The following is a 16,928-nucleotide window of genomic DNA, read 5'->3' as shown; positions in this document are numbered from 1 at the left end:
CCTTAGGGTAGAGTAAATGTGAATAGAAACCACAGTGTGATGAAGAAAAATCCTGGGTTGATTTATGTGTGTGGTCTGGCTTGAACGTGGGTGGCAGAGGTAAGGGGAAAAAAAATTAATGACCTTTCCAGGGCTCTTTTATTCCTCTAATTCTATAGCAAGAACTGGAGTGGTAAAATGAGGGCTACATGAAATCATAACAGGGAGCATCATTAAAACGTTCTCATAGAAATGGACGGAGAATGGGAGATTCTGTAGCATAATTTCACTGGAATGACATATAAATTGACAGTTGGATAGGGGAAAATAGGATAAAGAAAGGCAAACTCTAGGAGTATTTGCCCAAATCCAACAGTTGGAAAATAGCCAAATAAGTAAACCTTATTAATTTTATTTAACACAGTGTTCCCTTAGTGCTTACTATATGTGTGACACTTTTCTAAATGTCTTACAAATATCAACTCATTTAATCTTCATAACGATCCTATTTGGTAGGTACTATTCTTATCCTCATTTTCCTGGGACCCAGAGAGATGAATAAACCTGTAGCAGGGCACAGCTAGTAAGCAGTGAGGCCAGGATTCAAACCAAGGCAGTCTGGCTTCTGCTCTTAACCTCACGGAAAATGGACTTCTCCAGCAAGAAAAAGAGTGAGATATCCTGGGACTACACACCTCACAAACTGTGCAGAGTGTTGATCTTAGTTAAAGAAGCACCAGATTAATTTTTTTCTAGCACTAGAGCATTTTCTGTAGAATCCTTCCTTATTTCCCTCACTTGCCATCCGCCATTGATTCTTCTCCAGGGTAAAGAAAATAAAAGAAAAAAGAAAAAGAGAAGCAACAGCAAAGTGATCCAGACAATCTGGTGAGAGTTTTCTTGATTGAGATATTATTTATTAGTGCCATGGCTCTACTAATAGTGTTGAAATGAGAGTTGCTTTAAACAGTGTTTGTGTTTCACAAAGGAAAGTTTCTTCAATTTTTTTTTTTTTTTTTGAAAAGCTATCTGTGATTTCCCTTAAGCTTTTATCTCACCAAAGATGCAGGGAAATGAGAGATGATTACCCTTTACCTGAGTCTGTATATGATTAAAATATTGCATGGCTCTCTTAATTATCTATTCCTAGGGCTGCAAAATTCTCCATTATAGTGGACAGTGTAACTTCCTTCAAAGTCAACTGGAATTGATGGAGCATTTTCTGTGTGTGAGTGAGGTGGAAACCTATACAATGTCACTGACATTCTCTTGGTCACCATGCAAGGGACAACTTTCCTTTGTCAGCAAACTTGACACTACTTTTCCCTGTCCTCCTGCAACTTCTCTGACATTTTGTACGTGAGTTTTGGGAAACTGAACTGACTCATTTAGTATAGGGTTGACTCCACTCCAGGCTCTCCATTGATACTGAAGGATAATCGGTTCCTATCCTTTCAGGCAGGGTTCTAGTAACTCACATTTCTGAGCCGTTCTAGTCTGTATCATCAGCATGCCTTGTACTCAGCCACATTGAATGTTGGTGTGGTTCCCTGTCCTTGTGGATATAGCACATAGCAAAGCCACTTAAATGTGTGGCCAAATAGCCAGCAAGCTGTGCGACCTAGAATCTTAGCTCTCAATGCAAAGTCAAAATGATTTCTCAAGCAAGGCATAGGGCAAGTACCTTGTAAAGGGAGATGACCGCTCTGTCAGTTTCATTAGGTAAGGAGTACCTGTGAAAACCTGAGTCTTCTCTCTACTAAAGGAGACTTCTTCAAGGCCCAGTTACAAGGACAAATGTCTCAGATGTCTTGCCTCATCATACGGCCTGAAATGATCCCTACTCTGCCATGAGTGATGCACATCAAGTGCTGTAAGTGTGCAGTTGCTGCATACTAAATTTTATTGCATGTTTGTGTATGTGCGTGTGCATATGTGTGTATATATCACAGCTGCCCTTTGAGTTGATAAATATTGTATATAATATTTGATAATAGTTGTTAATATGGTATATAACTTACATATTAAGGCCAGTGCCTATTACATAAAAGACCTAACTACTTATTTATCAAATGCCTGATTGATCTACACAGCTTGTCCTGCCTCCAGGTATGTTTTTTGGCCCACGGGTATACTGACATACTAAGCAATACTATTTAAGCTGTTTCCCTGGGTTTAAGACCAACGGTCCGTCTTGCCTGCTTCTCTCATTTGTAAAGTGAGGCATTTAGAGAGTATAAAGTTATAAACAACGACAAGGGCAGTCTCTCGCTTGTGATTAAAGAAAATCACATCTTTAAAAATAGAGAAGATGCTTCAGATGAGTTGGGTATCCTATGGTACTACTCTTTTGTAGCTCTGAAGAATTAAACCAAAACTATCTAAATATAAACCTTTTAGATAATTAAAGATATAACTTTAAAAGACACTAGATAATTTCTAATGTTTAGAAATCTCTTTCTCTGTCTGTCTTTGTCAGTGTAGCTTATCATCTCCTGGCTGACTAGTGTAGTGAGAAAAAAAGTGACCTTTAAGGCTAACAGATCTGAATTTCCATTCCAATTTTCTACTTCCTGGCTTTCTGGACTTAGGTAAGCTGCTTATTCAGGGGCTTGGCTTTTATATCTGTAAATTTGGTGTAAAATGATTTATTAGCAAGGATATACAAGAACAGATGATGTTATGTCTATATTATTTAACACATAGAAACACATTAACTATCAGTGTCCCTTCCCTTTCCAGTTGTGAATGGCAAGTAGAAACACTCCTCTTAAAACAATTGGGATCTGATTTAAACAACCTGATCACTCTGGAAAACTAGTCTCCAACAAGAGCAAATTCAAGAGAATTTCCTCTCACCCATATTTTCTTACCTTTGATAACTGAGAGACTGAGGTATTTGTCCTCGAAGGCAGGAAGTTTGAACAATACATCTGCTGTACTTTGCACCGGGTCTTTATTGGATTATGCGGCCTTACCTAAATAAACAAAAACATACCAGACACATCCTCCCCATTGAGTGCAAAGCCAACTGAGTCAGAAGATCACTTCTTTGTAGTCTGACACACCTTCAGGAAGATCAAATACCAAACGACTTTACAGCTGCAAGTCTTAAGTAGAGCTGACTTTCCGGGTGTGAAAGACTGTGAGTTGAGTCAGAACCTCTTACAGCCTGGGGAAGGGATTAATGACAGTGAATGATCTGACACCCAGCTATAACAATACATTTAATGTATTTTTATATAGTTAAATTTGTTAGTATGTAGTTATGATATATTATAATATATAATTTGGTATATTATCTAACATATAATAGGATCTATTTTATTATACAAACTTAATTCTATGTTAAAATATATTTAAAAGTATATATATTTATGTTTGTGTAGAGATGTTTACACATCTATACACACATACACTTTTTGTTGAGTTATGTATATCCTGGTAAGTTGAATGATCATACTTAAGAAGATGTAATGTAGTATTGTGGTTCACGAGAGAAATGTCTGCCTATACAATGCTTCTGTATTTCAGAACACAAGTAAGATTTGGTTTTTCTCTTTCTTAACCTTTCTTGTTTTCGTTTATCATCAAGTTTTATGGATTCTGTCTACAAAGTGTCTCTCATCAACATGAACACCTTGGTTGAGGCTTTAATTTCTCACCTAGCATATCGCCATAGATTTCCAACAAGATTTCTTGCTGCCATTCTTCATTCTCTTCAATCTATACTCCAATTGTAAAATGATCTTTTCAAAAAGTAAAGTTTAGGATAAGCAGGTTAAAGGTTACTTGACCCAAGTTATGGAATTCTCCATCCTCCACCAGAAGCATAGATCCTCAAATATCACAATGTGTCACATGCCCAAAGCAGAGATGGGACAAAACCCAGCCTTTCCTCCCCATCCAAGGCTGATCCAACATGACAGCAGGGACACTTAGAATTATAGTCAAGAAACATTTTTGTCTCCACAATAATATCCCCATGACCATTAGCTGTCACTCTTTATCTTTCCCCCTGCCCCTGCCTTATATAATCCGTAATTTACTTTCTGTCTCTATAAATTCCGTCTTCTAATTTGGGCATTTCATTCAATTGAATCACATAATATGTGGTCTTTTGTGCCTGGTTTCTCTCATTTACTGTAATGTTTTCAAGTTTTCCCTATGTAGTGGTGTGTATCTGTACTTCATTCCTTTTTATTGCCAAATAATATTCCATTGCAAGGGTATACTACATTTTATTTGTCCCTTCTTCAGCTGATGGACATTTGGATTGTTTCCACTTTTTAGCTATTGTAAGAAATGCTACTGTGAACATTTGTATACAAGTTTTTGTGTGGACACGTGTTTTCATTTCTCTTGGGTTTATACCCAAGTGGAATTGCTGGGTCACATGGTAAATTTAAGTTAAATTTTGAGTAATTGCTAATTTTTTTTCCAAAGTGACTTTATCAATTTGTATTCCCACCAGCAATGTTAAGAGGGTTTCAGTCTCCTCACATCCCAGCCAACACTTGTTATTGACTGTCTAGTGGGTATAATATGGTGTCTCCTTGTAAGGCTCCCCTTCTTGAAAGGAAAAATAAAATGTTAAATAACTATCCTTTGCTTTGCCACATGCAACCCAACTGCCATCAATAACAATGGTTTAGAGGGTGAATTCTGCAGTTGATAGTAGAAGAAAAAGATTCCTAGATGTGGTTGGTGGTTTTCCACTTTTGGAATATATGACATGAAGAACTGAAATGACTAAATGGGAGGCACCTTGTATTTTAAGAATGAGGTCTGCAGCAGAGACTGATGGATGAATAAACCCTTGTGTTCTTCTCCATATGTGCCTAGAATGCCTGGGTCTGTGGCTTTGAGCAGGCATATACCTGGGACCCTCATTATGAGAAGAGCGATTCCCTTAAGGACAGAAAGCAGAGCAAGTTCTTTCGTTCCTCCCTCTTCTGTATGTTCAGGAAAGCTGCAGATATCATGGAGCGCTGTGAAATGAACAGCTGAAGCTGCATGGAAGCCAAACCACCCCAGAGCAAATGTCCATAGTGATAGGCTGAGGTGGAGGCTTCCACTCAAAAATCCTTGCCCCTCTTGTGTCATGGGTTTCCTATTAGGCCCTAGGATGGATAGTAGTCAAGAACACCAACAATTTGACAATTTTCTCCACCTATGGACAGTGTTCTATGCATGACAGTTTCTTTCAACAAAAGGTTAAACTAATGGTGTCCATTTAAATTAAGGCATAATTCAAATCTCTTGTTGAACCACTACTCAAAGAAAATTACCCAATGTGGATAATTCTTAACGAACCACAGTTCTTTGAAGCTTCAAGAATAAGCAAAACAGGCTTAGGTTAATGGGTAGCTGCAGAGGCGGTGAGTATTCTAGCTTGGCCATGTTGGAATGTTTCTCAGCATCCAGATGGGCCACTCCGTAGACCCATATTTAAAGTAGCGCAGCACTCTTTCTTAGTCCATATTTTCTGGTGACAAGGAATTCCCTCAAAATTGTACCACTAAGAGAGGATGTTATAATAACACAATAAAACGTTGGAACTGAATTACATATGGTCAGTCAGTCGTCGTGAGAACATAATATGAGAAGACACTGAAACCACTACAGTCATCCCTCCGTATCCTCAGGGGATTGATTCCAGGACCCCACAGATACCAAAATCCGAGGATGTTTCCGATATTTCCTTATATCAAATGGTGTAGTATTTGCGTATAACCTACACACATCCTCTCGTATATCTTAAATCAGCTATAGATTACTTATAATACCTAATACAAAGTAAACGCTATATAAATGGTTGTAAATACAACGTAAATGCTATGCAATCAGCTGCCGGTATGTGACAAATTCAAGTTTTACTTTTTGGCACTTTCTGGAATTAAAAAAAATATATTTTCGATCCACAGTTGGTTGAATCTACAGATGCAGAAACTGTGGATACAGAAGGTATGTAATGTTCTTTTCATGTTTCTGGACTGCATGTTTTGCTGTCTCCCTTCTCAATGGAGTTCGAAAGCTTTCTTTCCACTCTGCATCTTCTAAGCCTCTACCTCAGTATGCAAATGGGCAGAGACATTGATGTGTGTGCAGAAAACAAAAACAAGAGACCAAAGGGAAGCCAATTGAAGTGTTAGACTGGGGGCAGTGGACACTGAGAAGGAATCTAAGGACGAGTAAGAACTGCTAATAGCTTGCTTAAGAGAGAGAATAAACTGTAACAGGGGCAGTTCTAGAACAAATTACACAAGTAGAGAAAGTCTACGGGGCTTGGGCTTTCTTTTCGTGTGTAGCCTGGTATGTTTTACCAAACCAGGAGCAAACTCTTAAAGGGACTAATCTAACCTTAGAAATGCATTCTCACTTTTCATTGTTGGTGTTACTATTTAGGGATAAATGTTCTCTAGCCTTAACGAAATCAGTGGGTGTCACTTCTAAGTAATTGTAGTGGAAATACATGACATCCTCCTTAACTTTTATGAAAGTGTAAAACTCTTCTGTAGTATAAAAAGATATTGCTTATTTAAGCTGGAAATGAGAGAGATTTAACCTAAATGAATAAATATATCTTTGCAGTTTTATTCAATATTAAGATTCTATATGAGACAGAACTAAATGCTTTCTTCAGAATTAGAGCTCTTCTTGAGGGGGTGAATTCACTAAAGATCTACATTAACACTCTGGAAACACATTGCCTGTCACTTCTTATTGCTTGCTGCTTAATTAAAAGGGATGTCAGACACTTCTGAAAAGGCTCTGGTAAATTGTCAAATTCAACAAAAGAAAGAAAATTTTAGATAAAAAGCACCTTATGTAAATTATGCCTTCCCCCTAGCCCAATTTCCTTCCTTCTTCTAACCACTGTTACCGTCATTTTAGGTGACTTTTGTCTGGCATTTAAAAATGAAATGTGATTCTCTGATTCACTCCTTGGCAACATTCCCTGAAATATTCTGTTAAGTGTTTTCAGTTATATGCCAGTCTCAATAGGATCCCGGTAAGAGTTTTAAAAAGAAATCTAGTACATTATATTTTGCAGTTTGAATGCTATTTATCTTGCAATAAATATAGATAAATTAAGCAATGTTAAAAAATCTGATCACTTGAAATCAATAAATTTGTATACAGCTGAACATATATTTCAAAAAGTTGAAGAATTTAAAGGGTCATTTCAAATCTTTGCATTATAAATACCATCAGATTTATAAGCAACTACACTGCAAACTATTTAAACTAAAATTATCACTGTAACAACTGGGTTCTTGGTATATTTGGTTATGTGTATTTATTTACTGTTAGGTAGAAAATACGTTGCTTATTGGCATTTAAGTTGTTAAAATTATAAGTAAAAAAATTGTTACATAATTGAGGACCAGTGTTATTTGGTGGAAACTGCACTAGTATAAAAAAGAGAACTCTTGGGTCCCAGTGCAGGCTTCACAATTTTCCAAGATGTGTGGCCTCTCACAGAGTATTTAAGTATTTCATACTTCAATTTCTCCATCTTTTAAATAGAGATTATAATATGTGTCCATCTTATGGGACCACAGTAATATTCAAATGAGAAAATTTGAATATTCAGAGGCTTTGTAAATTATAATATGCTGCATAAATGCAAGGCATCATTGTTTTCCCTTCCAGTTGTGATAGCTCCATTGCCACTCTTTAACAAATGATGCTTTAAAACAGATTGTCATTTTCAACTTTTCTCCAACTCTCTTGGCTATAAAGGTAAACAAAGGAGAACCTATCAGAGTGCAGTTTTGTTGGTTGTGACATTTTAAATTTGTTGTCATGTTTTACTGACTTCATAATGTGTTTAGGGATATATAACCCAAGGCTTCAGGAAGTAAAACAAGTAGGGAATGGAAATAAAAGGTTGATGATAGAAATCTAAGATTGAATTAGCATGAAATTAATTAGAAAGTGAAGATTTTTATAACTGCATGTCTACTTTAATGATTCCTGAGATGTTTATAATATTAAGGCATCATTATACAATATTTAATAGAAACATAAGTGAAAGTTTTAAATGAATTTTTAGAATATTAAAATCAAGAATTTACAGACTCTTACTGTAATTTGTAAAAACATAAATTATCCAAACAAATCGACCCTTGTCAAACTCCTATTTTGATAGATTAGCTAGACCGGGAGTGTTATTGCTGGGAAAACACCCTGTTCGGTTAATTTAAAAGAAAGGTAAAATCCTTTGTTATTTGCCATCAGGATAAATGCTGTAATAAGTAATTGTTCTCTGAGTAGTAGCTTCTCAAAAGTGTCATTTCATTCCTTTTTTGCATGTTTTACAAATTTGAATATTTCCCAAAGACAGTAGCATGAATAAGATGATTATAGGATGACAGGATTTTTCTTGAGAGCCATTTCAAGAGTCATTATATATACTTTGTCAGCTTGCAGTTGGATGCCAGATGCATTAGGCTATGAGACTACTACTTAAAATAAAACAGAATAAGATAATTATGGAAATTGACCAGTTGCAAAATGAAAAAAGAAGTCTGCACTCCATGTTTTAAGAAGTTTATTCTTGCATCCAAGAGCATGTGACTGAAGATCCATGCTCTACCCGTTGACTTTTCAGTTCTCCTTCAGGTCTCTTATTGATTTCCAGGGTATGAAGATTAGGCAACTGTGATGCGATCTTTGCTTTCATTCCTGTGTGGGTTCCAATAAACAAACCACAAAAATGTGAGGGAAAAAAAATGTTACTAATTGATGTGCCTTTAGTGTTCAAGTTGTTCATAAACACAAACATTTTATTGCTTTGGTCAATAAAATGAGATCATTAGGTGACAATGGATGTGGATTAATTATTTTTTCAATGAGCAGAAATGAAGGAGAAAGTTATGTTATATTGTCATATGTTCTAACGCTCAGATGTGCTGGAAAGTGGCAAAAAGACATGGAGAATGTTGTTGATTATTTGTTGTGTAGTTTATTATTATTGATTAATGAATTATATTATTGTTGATTTATTTACGTATTTATCTTCCTATGACTCCTGAGCTGCCCAGGTGGACTGTTTAGGTTTGGAGCTAGATGAGATCTGGCAAAGCAGGGAGATTATTTATTTATTCAACAAATACTATGTACCAGCCTCTGTTCCACACACAGGTGACAGGAAGTTCATGAGACAGGCAAAATCCCCAAAGTCCCTCTTCTAATGGGTTTTATATTCTAGTATTTATATACTAGAGAAAGCCTTCTCTGGGGAGGTGACATTTGAGCTGAGTCCTGGACAATGAGAAGGAAGAGTTGCTGGAGAGAGAGCTCAAGTAGAAAGCCCAGTGGGAGGAAATGAGGTTGGTATATTTGAGGAACTAATATAAGGCCAACTTGGCCATAGTATGAGAGTAAAAGGGAGAGTGTTATAAGATGAGGTCAGAGGGCAATTAGCATGGGTCTAGTTGTTTGTGGGAAATACATATTCTTTTCACTTTAAAAGTATGAGTGAAAATATGGTAAAAATTTAATGTAACTAACAACTCATGCCATCACTAGATATTCCCAGCATGCTTTGACCAGCTCCCGTGACATTACCAGAAGATGAAAATGGCCAGTGTATTAGCATGCTCCGCCTGATAGACACTGCTCTGCTGGATGATGTATGAAATTAAGGGAAAGAAAGGGCACTTGATCTATGTGTTGAAGATATGGCAAAAATTCTGACATGAAGACGTATTAAAACTTTTTATTTTCTTTAATATAGTAGAAATAAATGGTGCCTAGAAATTCTGAAGATTTGGTTCTTAAGGAGAGATTACTCCATCTAGACATTTTTCTATATTAGAAACAGAATGGGAACTGTCAGTCTGTTCAACTTTTTTTTCCCCTCAGTTCTTTCTTTTAGGTAGAACTAGATTCTGATTATGGCATCATATTTTTCAAATATTTAAAAAAATCAAGTGTTGCTAAACGGCTTCTAGAATGAAGATTTTTAATCTTGAATTTAAGAGTCGAGGGAAGCTTTTTGAAATTGTATGGATAATTCTTTATATACCAATGTATATACGAGTGTAAGATACCAGAAGATTCTATAGTAGGGTAGGCTATCAAGCCTAGTAGATTCTGGAGCCATGCTACTTAGGTTTAAATCCCGGCTCTGCTGCCTATTAGCATGTGACCTTTGACAAGTTACTTCTCTGTGTCACCATCTGTTCATTTCAAAAATTGATATAATAGGGTTACCTATCTGATAGAATTATTGTGATGCTTAAATGATTCAGTTAGTATCTAGCATATAGTACCGTGCCTGGAAACATAATCAACATTTCTTATTACGTGAATTTTTCTGGGAAGAAAGTTCATGCAAAACCCTCTCACCCCTCACCCCAAATAAAGAGAATTAAGAACAACTGTCAGAACACTTCAGGAAAGATTATTTTTTAAAGTGGCAGTAGGCTAACATGTGGAGGTAATTAAAATCCCAATCTGTGCTTGTTATTTCCTCTCTGAGGATATACTCATTATCCTGATCTTGTTTCAGAACCACTAAAGTTAACATCTTACCTTCATTATTAATTTCTTTCAGTGTCATATTAAAGATTTTGTTCCAGTAAAAATAGTAATAACTACTTAACCTTGAAACCTACTTCCAATATGGAATTATCTCTCATGAAGGAGAAAAAAATTATAGTTCATTTAAATAGAATTTTAGAAATAAGCTTTAGTTAAAGCAATTATGGTTCAAAAAGAAGTCCTCTTTTTCCTTTAATTGAACTCCCATGCTGGTATCCTTTTGTTAATTCTAAAACACAGAGCACTCTCCACCAATAATAACTACTAAATACTTGTGTCTGTCAATGTGGTTGGTACATACTGGATGGAGAGAGGGATTTTCAAAACTCTAAAGAGAGAAGTGTTCTGAGTTGAGTTTTCTTTTTCTCTTTGACACTTCCAGAGATGCTCAGGATCATGGCGGGGGTCAGGCATGTTTCCTAAACCTATGTGAACTGTCTTATCTTTGTGTTGAGTTCTGCACTTGTGACAAAGCTGAAGAGTGCCTGCCTGGGTGCATGCAATAGGCAAAATTTTATAGAAAAAAAAATGCAGTGAGTTGTTGTCACCTCTCAACATATAATGTAGCTGAAATAAAACTTGTATGCATCCAACAAAAAAATCAGAATATTATTTAAAATCAAATATGGAATATCCTATTTAAATCAAAGCCAGAGTTAAATAAGCATTTGTGTGCTAGTCTGGGAGTCTAACATTTATTCATCACAGTTTCTATGAACAAAGGGCTTGCATTATTCACATCATCAATTTACTAATAAATGTTTAACACAGAAACACTTTATAATCAGGGTGATCCCTTACTATAAATCTACATTTCAGCAGGTACTTTTCAGTGCTTTCTCTCCCCCTCCCCACCTCTAAATATCCACCTCTCATTTCCATACAGTTTAGGCTTCTGGCACATGTTCTCGTGAGTGCAAAACTTGGTCTCTGATTAGTTTGAGAAAGTCTGGCCACATCTGTTCGGTTTGTCTATACAGCATTGAACTAAGCCTATTATCAACAGGACTCCAAGAAGCAGGATTAAAGCCAATTCGGTACTGACTTCTACCATGTCCCCCAGTCCTGGTCCTGGACCCAACCAGCTGAATAAATCCCCAAAACAATTAAGGTCTAACTTAGAAATCCATGTGGCTTTCTCTTTGTTTCTGTATTAGCCTTTCCTTTAGATCTAAGACAATAATCCAGGTGCAGTGGGATGCATTAGTGACAGCACACACTCCTCCTCCAGGAGGAGGTCTATGCATCATTCATAAAGAGCCTGGTCAGTTAGTTGAGGCCGATCTGGATTCCTTCCAGGACCAAGGTGGTATAATTGATCATTTTAACTACAGTCAGGGAAGGACAGATTTCATACTCACTTTTGTAAATGGGTGACTAACATTGTAGTTTAGGGAGGGAGGTAAATTAAAGTCTGGCTACTACACAAAACATATCATCCCAAAGCTACACATGGTGACTCTGGAAAAACAGCATTGTTTACAGTTGTTGGGATTTCCCATGTGGGACCTACATCGATCAGGGAGTACAGGTTGACAGAGCTCCCAAGGTAGCCTCCCAGCTAGCTAATAGGTATTAGTATTCCTGGTTCTATTCACATACTTGAGTCTAGTCCTTGTTTTTTGAAGGCATCAGTTCAATCTGATCTGTCTATCCATGTCACCACCCTGGTGGCATTTGTCTGCCCCATGGAATGACTGAGGAAAGTGAAGTGGGTTGCAAGGAGACAGCTGGAGGTGTTTTGGAACTGAGACCATTTGGTTTTTCCTATAGACTCCCAGCAAGGTGAAAAGGGACCACAACTGAGTCATGGCCAGAGCCTTCTGGTAGAGGGTGATAAACCCATAAGTCAATTAAGTTTGATGGATGTGGGACAGTTTGGAGGAGCCATATCCTTTGCAAGGAAGGTTCCAGGGGCAATTTTGAAAGATGAAAGATGGCTAATGACCCTCTGTCCCCTTACCTCCCAAATCTATCTGGATGCTAATTTGGGGGGTAGCCAATATAAAGGACCAAGTAGAATGCACAAGTGAGGAATATACTGTGCAAAGATTCCAGTAAGATGCCGGGTGGCTTGATGGTGGTGGGGTGTTGAAGAGATAAGAGTTTGCTTACTGGAGGGATTGATTGAACATTGTAATCCAATAAGTTTTATGTGGTGAGCAGCCCCCTAAAGTTTATAAAGGTTTATCAGCTACCCCTGTTGGCAGAGGTGTGGTAACACTGTAGTCAAGGCCATGGAAACTGAGGCTTCTGACTTGCCTCCTAACGGGACATTATCTATGTAACGAAAGCTTTGGAAATCGGAGGCGCTCGTGCTATATCTTGAACCAGCTACTGGTGGCAAATGGCAGGGAAGTTTATATCCTTAACGCTTCTCTATCTGCTGCTCTTCCCAATAGGAAGAATATCCTCTGACATTTATAGGACAGGAATACACAAGCCTATATCTCATCAGATATAACATTCATATATGGAAACAGAAAAAAAATATATATATATATATATTGAGCTGCCATAACAGACACTCATAAGATTACACTCAGACTCTCAGCTTCACTGTGAACTGTTCCCAAACCACGTCAGGTGAATCCAGATCCCTCAGGGACCAGGCCAGATGGTGATTTTGATTTTGGTGCCTGTATCCCATGGATTCATAAAACCTTGAGTCCTTCCTCTCTACAGGGTTTGCCAACACATTCAGATTCATAGGTCTTTAGTCCCCCTTGGAGACAAGCAAACCTTGGCCCTAATCATTTTTCTCCTTAAAGAAGTAAGGTCAGGGAATGGGGTAGAAGGTGATCAGGAGATACTGAGGGAGAGGGTAGGTCTGTGACAGTAAGCAAGTCACAGTGGCTGCTCGTGGCTCGACCAAATGAACTTACAAAGCTTTCTGTCCACGCAAAGCCCAACATGAGTTTTGGGGACCCCTCGACCCTTCCTTCTCTAGCTTGGAGTTAACCCACTATAGTTTTATGAAAATCGGCAGTAGGCATGAGACTCCCGGATCAGAGACCAAGAACTTTATTGTTCATGACACAGCAGGCGGCATGAGCTTAATGCTCCCACTGGTTCCTCATGCCCTTGACATCTTACAGGAGTGACTCAGAGGGCCCGGGTGAGTGCTGTGTCCACAGTGGGTTTGTGTCACATCTGAGGGACCCTGAGCTTGGGAAACCCCAATCGATTAAAAGGAGCTGCATGCAAATCTGTGTAAACTTTGCTCCAGAAAAGATATTATATTTAGTAAACTAGACAGCAAACAAACTTGTCCCGTGCTCCATAAGAAAGACACCATCTCTCTCTTTGAGGGCTCTTCTCTGGACAATCATCCCTGAAGAGACAGACTGTAAGAAAAGGCTATCAGTGAGTCTACTCGCAAAGATGTGCAGATAATTCTGAGTTACCCACTGAGAATTATCTTCCCACATACCTAATTCATCATGCAGTTGGGATGATTAAATGAGATAAGATGGCTTTTATAAAGCAATCAATGAATATTAGTTATTGTTATTATTTATTATAATTCTTATAAAGGAAGGCTTATTCTTTAAAAGTAGAGTTAGTTTAATTTAAAGACATTTTAATCTATTGTTTTATACTCCTTTGTGTAAGAAAAACACGACTCTAAATGCAAGTAATGTTTTGAATGCCAAAAGGACTGTGTATGCCCGGAGAATGTAAAAATGACATTCAAGTCTTAGTATATAGAAAATTCTAAAGATGGTAGGTTATATAGGAATTTAAAAAACAGTTCCTGAGCTCTTATAATAAATGGGTTTATGCATTTTAATATGGTTAAGTTTATCCACAGTTATAACAGTTCTAATTGAATGCTTTAAGTTAATTATATGTTAATAATTAATATATTATTAGTAACATTTTGCTTCAGAAAGCTACTGATTTTTTTGGTATTGTTTCCAGAGCCCTAAGTGGTGTTTTTCATGGCCTTATATGTATTCATCCATCTCTTGGATGTGTTACAAATTCTTGCTTTTCAAAGTTTGGAAAATATTTTTCTAGACCATCTGCTTCTCCCCATCTCTAACCCAGTCTCCCAGCTTAGTCATAGGACTTAAGGTTTGAGGAAATTTGGGTACTGTTTTTGTAGTACCGCTCCTTAAGTGAGCTTAATATTCTTTTTTTTAAGTTTTTATTATGTAAAAATTACACATATACAAAAATAGAGAAAATAATACAGTGAACTTGGTTTACCTATATAGCTCACCTTCGGTAATTATCAATTCATAACCAATTTTGTTTCATCTCTACTCCCGTGGAACATGACCCTTCCCCTTCCTGAATTATTTTGAAGCTAATCCCGGATGGAATATTATTTCATCTGTAAATATCAATATATCAGTAAAGTTCTCTAACGCTTAAGGACTTAAAGACATAGCTACAATACCGTAATCATACAAATAATGTAGTAATTTCTTAATATCATCAGATGTCTAGTCAAGTTCACATTTGCTCAATTAACTTGAAATTTAATTTAGTTTTATTTCAGTTTAGTGGTTTATTAATTAGTTAACAAGCAAATTTGAATTGGGATCCAAAGAAAGGCCCTATGTCAAGATATACGTCTCTTAGGGATCTTTTAATACATTTGGCTCTACTTGGCCACTTTTTTGGTTGAAGAATTCAGATCATTTGTCCTGTGGAGTTTTCCACATTCTGGATTTTCCTGATTTTATCCCTGTGGTGGCATTTGCCATAGTCTCTGTCCCCTGCATTTCTTATACCTAGAGACCTGATCAGGTTCAGGTTCAGTTTTGCTTTTTATTGGTTTGTTTATTTTGATGAGAGAACCTCAAAGGTGAAATTGTGTAGGAGGTGATGCTATCAACAATGGATGATCAATGCCAGATCCATGCTTCATAGGGGCTTACAACATGGAGATATTCTAAATTTATTATTTCTATAAAAAAATTTCCTCTCGTCAACGATGTGGTTCTCCTGTGGTACCACTTATAAAGAAAAGGCAAGATGATTGCTGGCATCTTTCCCTTTATTTACCGGTTCACATAAGGAAATGGTTTCTTAACATCTCAAGTGAACAATTAGTTTTTTTTTTTTTTAAGCATCCTTATAAAACTCACAAATTTAAGCATATTTGATTTTCTATCCAAGGCAGTTTTTATCTTTACTGATGGTTAAATTATTCCATTTTTGGCTGGTGAGAGTTTATCCAGATTGGCTGCTATGTCTTTTGATAAAGAAGCATCTTCTTTTCTTGTATAATATGATATCCATGCTTATTTTGTATTTTCTTGCCCCAGATCTGGAATCAGCCATTTCTCTGAGAAGCCTATATCCTTTTATGGGAAGTAATATTTATAGGCCATAATCATGACATTTTTAAGGGGAAAAAAAACATGCAATCTAGTTTGGGCAATCCAGGAAACCAGTAAAATACTGGATTGATACTAGACAAAGAAAAACAGGAGGAAAGATGCTGGAAGAATGTCTGCTTTTCTGCTTTAGGCACTAGGTCCTACTACTCATGTCTCTAAAAAGCAAAAGAAGGACTTAAGCCGAATTACATCCTTTGTTTTAGATAGGAGAGCATAGTAGATAGGAGAGCACAGTAGATAGGAGAGCACAGTAGTTGCTGTTTGCCTGAGCAGCCATTTATAACCTCAGAATTTTTATTAAGCGAAAAATTCTTAGAATTGCCCTTCAGTACCCCTTTAAAACTGAACTTGCTTTAAGAAAATGTTTAAAAAACCAGGCTTGGTTTCCTATTGATGTGACTGATTTAATAATGGTCCTCTTCTTTTCATTTATGCAGCCTTATTTGAACTGCTTGCTCTAGCCTGGTTTAAGCTTGAGACCATAATTTGGTCTTTTTCTGTGGGTAGAATACTAAGGAAAGAGCTAAAGTGAGCAGAGATGCACGTTATCCTCTGTGATCCCCAGTGCTGGGGCAGCTCTGCATTTGGTGACCTGTAATCACAGAGCCAGTGGATGGGCAGCTCCTGGCTTGGATGTGCATTTTGATGAGGCTTCCATGACAAATCTAATGGAAGACTCTGGCTAGCTGATGCGTAGCTGGCCTCCTGCCCTCATTTAACACACAATGCATTCCTCATTTCACATACCATCATCTATTTATGGATTCTGTTCAGACTCAGAAAATAAGATATACTTTTGGCTTGTTTAATAAAACTGGATACAGGAAACGGAGGAAAAGAATTGATCAAATCCTCAGCCATGTTTTAGCATACAGATGGTAACTATAGGAGGTGTTGGTGGCAAAAAAAAAAAAAAGAGTTGATCAGGAAGATTTGCTTGAGTGAATTTTGATTTTGTTTCCAGCAGACCTCCTCACATGGCATTGTTTATGCAAATAGACCCTCTTTTCAGAAACTGTCTGGCTTCAGAAAACC

At 37.1% G+C, this 16,928-nt stretch overlaps 1 long non-coding RNA gene across 1 annotated transcript in view; it reads left to right on the top strand.

Moving 5' to 3' along the window:
- The window catches only part of LOC125965689 (uncharacterized), a 388,818-nt gene that overhangs the window by 365,130 nt on the left and 6,760 nt on the right, over nucleotides 1-16,928 (top strand). Inside the window, exon 4 of the long non-coding RNA XR_007479921.1 lies at nucleotides 5,907-5,946. This is a non-coding gene — a long non-coding RNA (uncharacterized LOC125965689). The remainder of the gene's footprint in view (nucleotides 1-5,906; nucleotides 5,947-16,928) is intronic.

The sequence above is a fragment of the Orcinus orca genome, chromosome 10, assembly GCF_937001465.1.
Source record: "Orcinus orca chromosome 10, mOrcOrc1.1, whole genome shotgun sequence".
NCBI classification, from domain to species: domain Eukaryota; kingdom Metazoa; phylum Chordata; class Mammalia; order Artiodactyla; family Delphinidae; genus Orcinus; species Orcinus orca.
The sequence above is the reverse complement of the archived record's forward strand: the minus strand, read 5'-3'. Positions and strand labels throughout refer to the sequence as shown.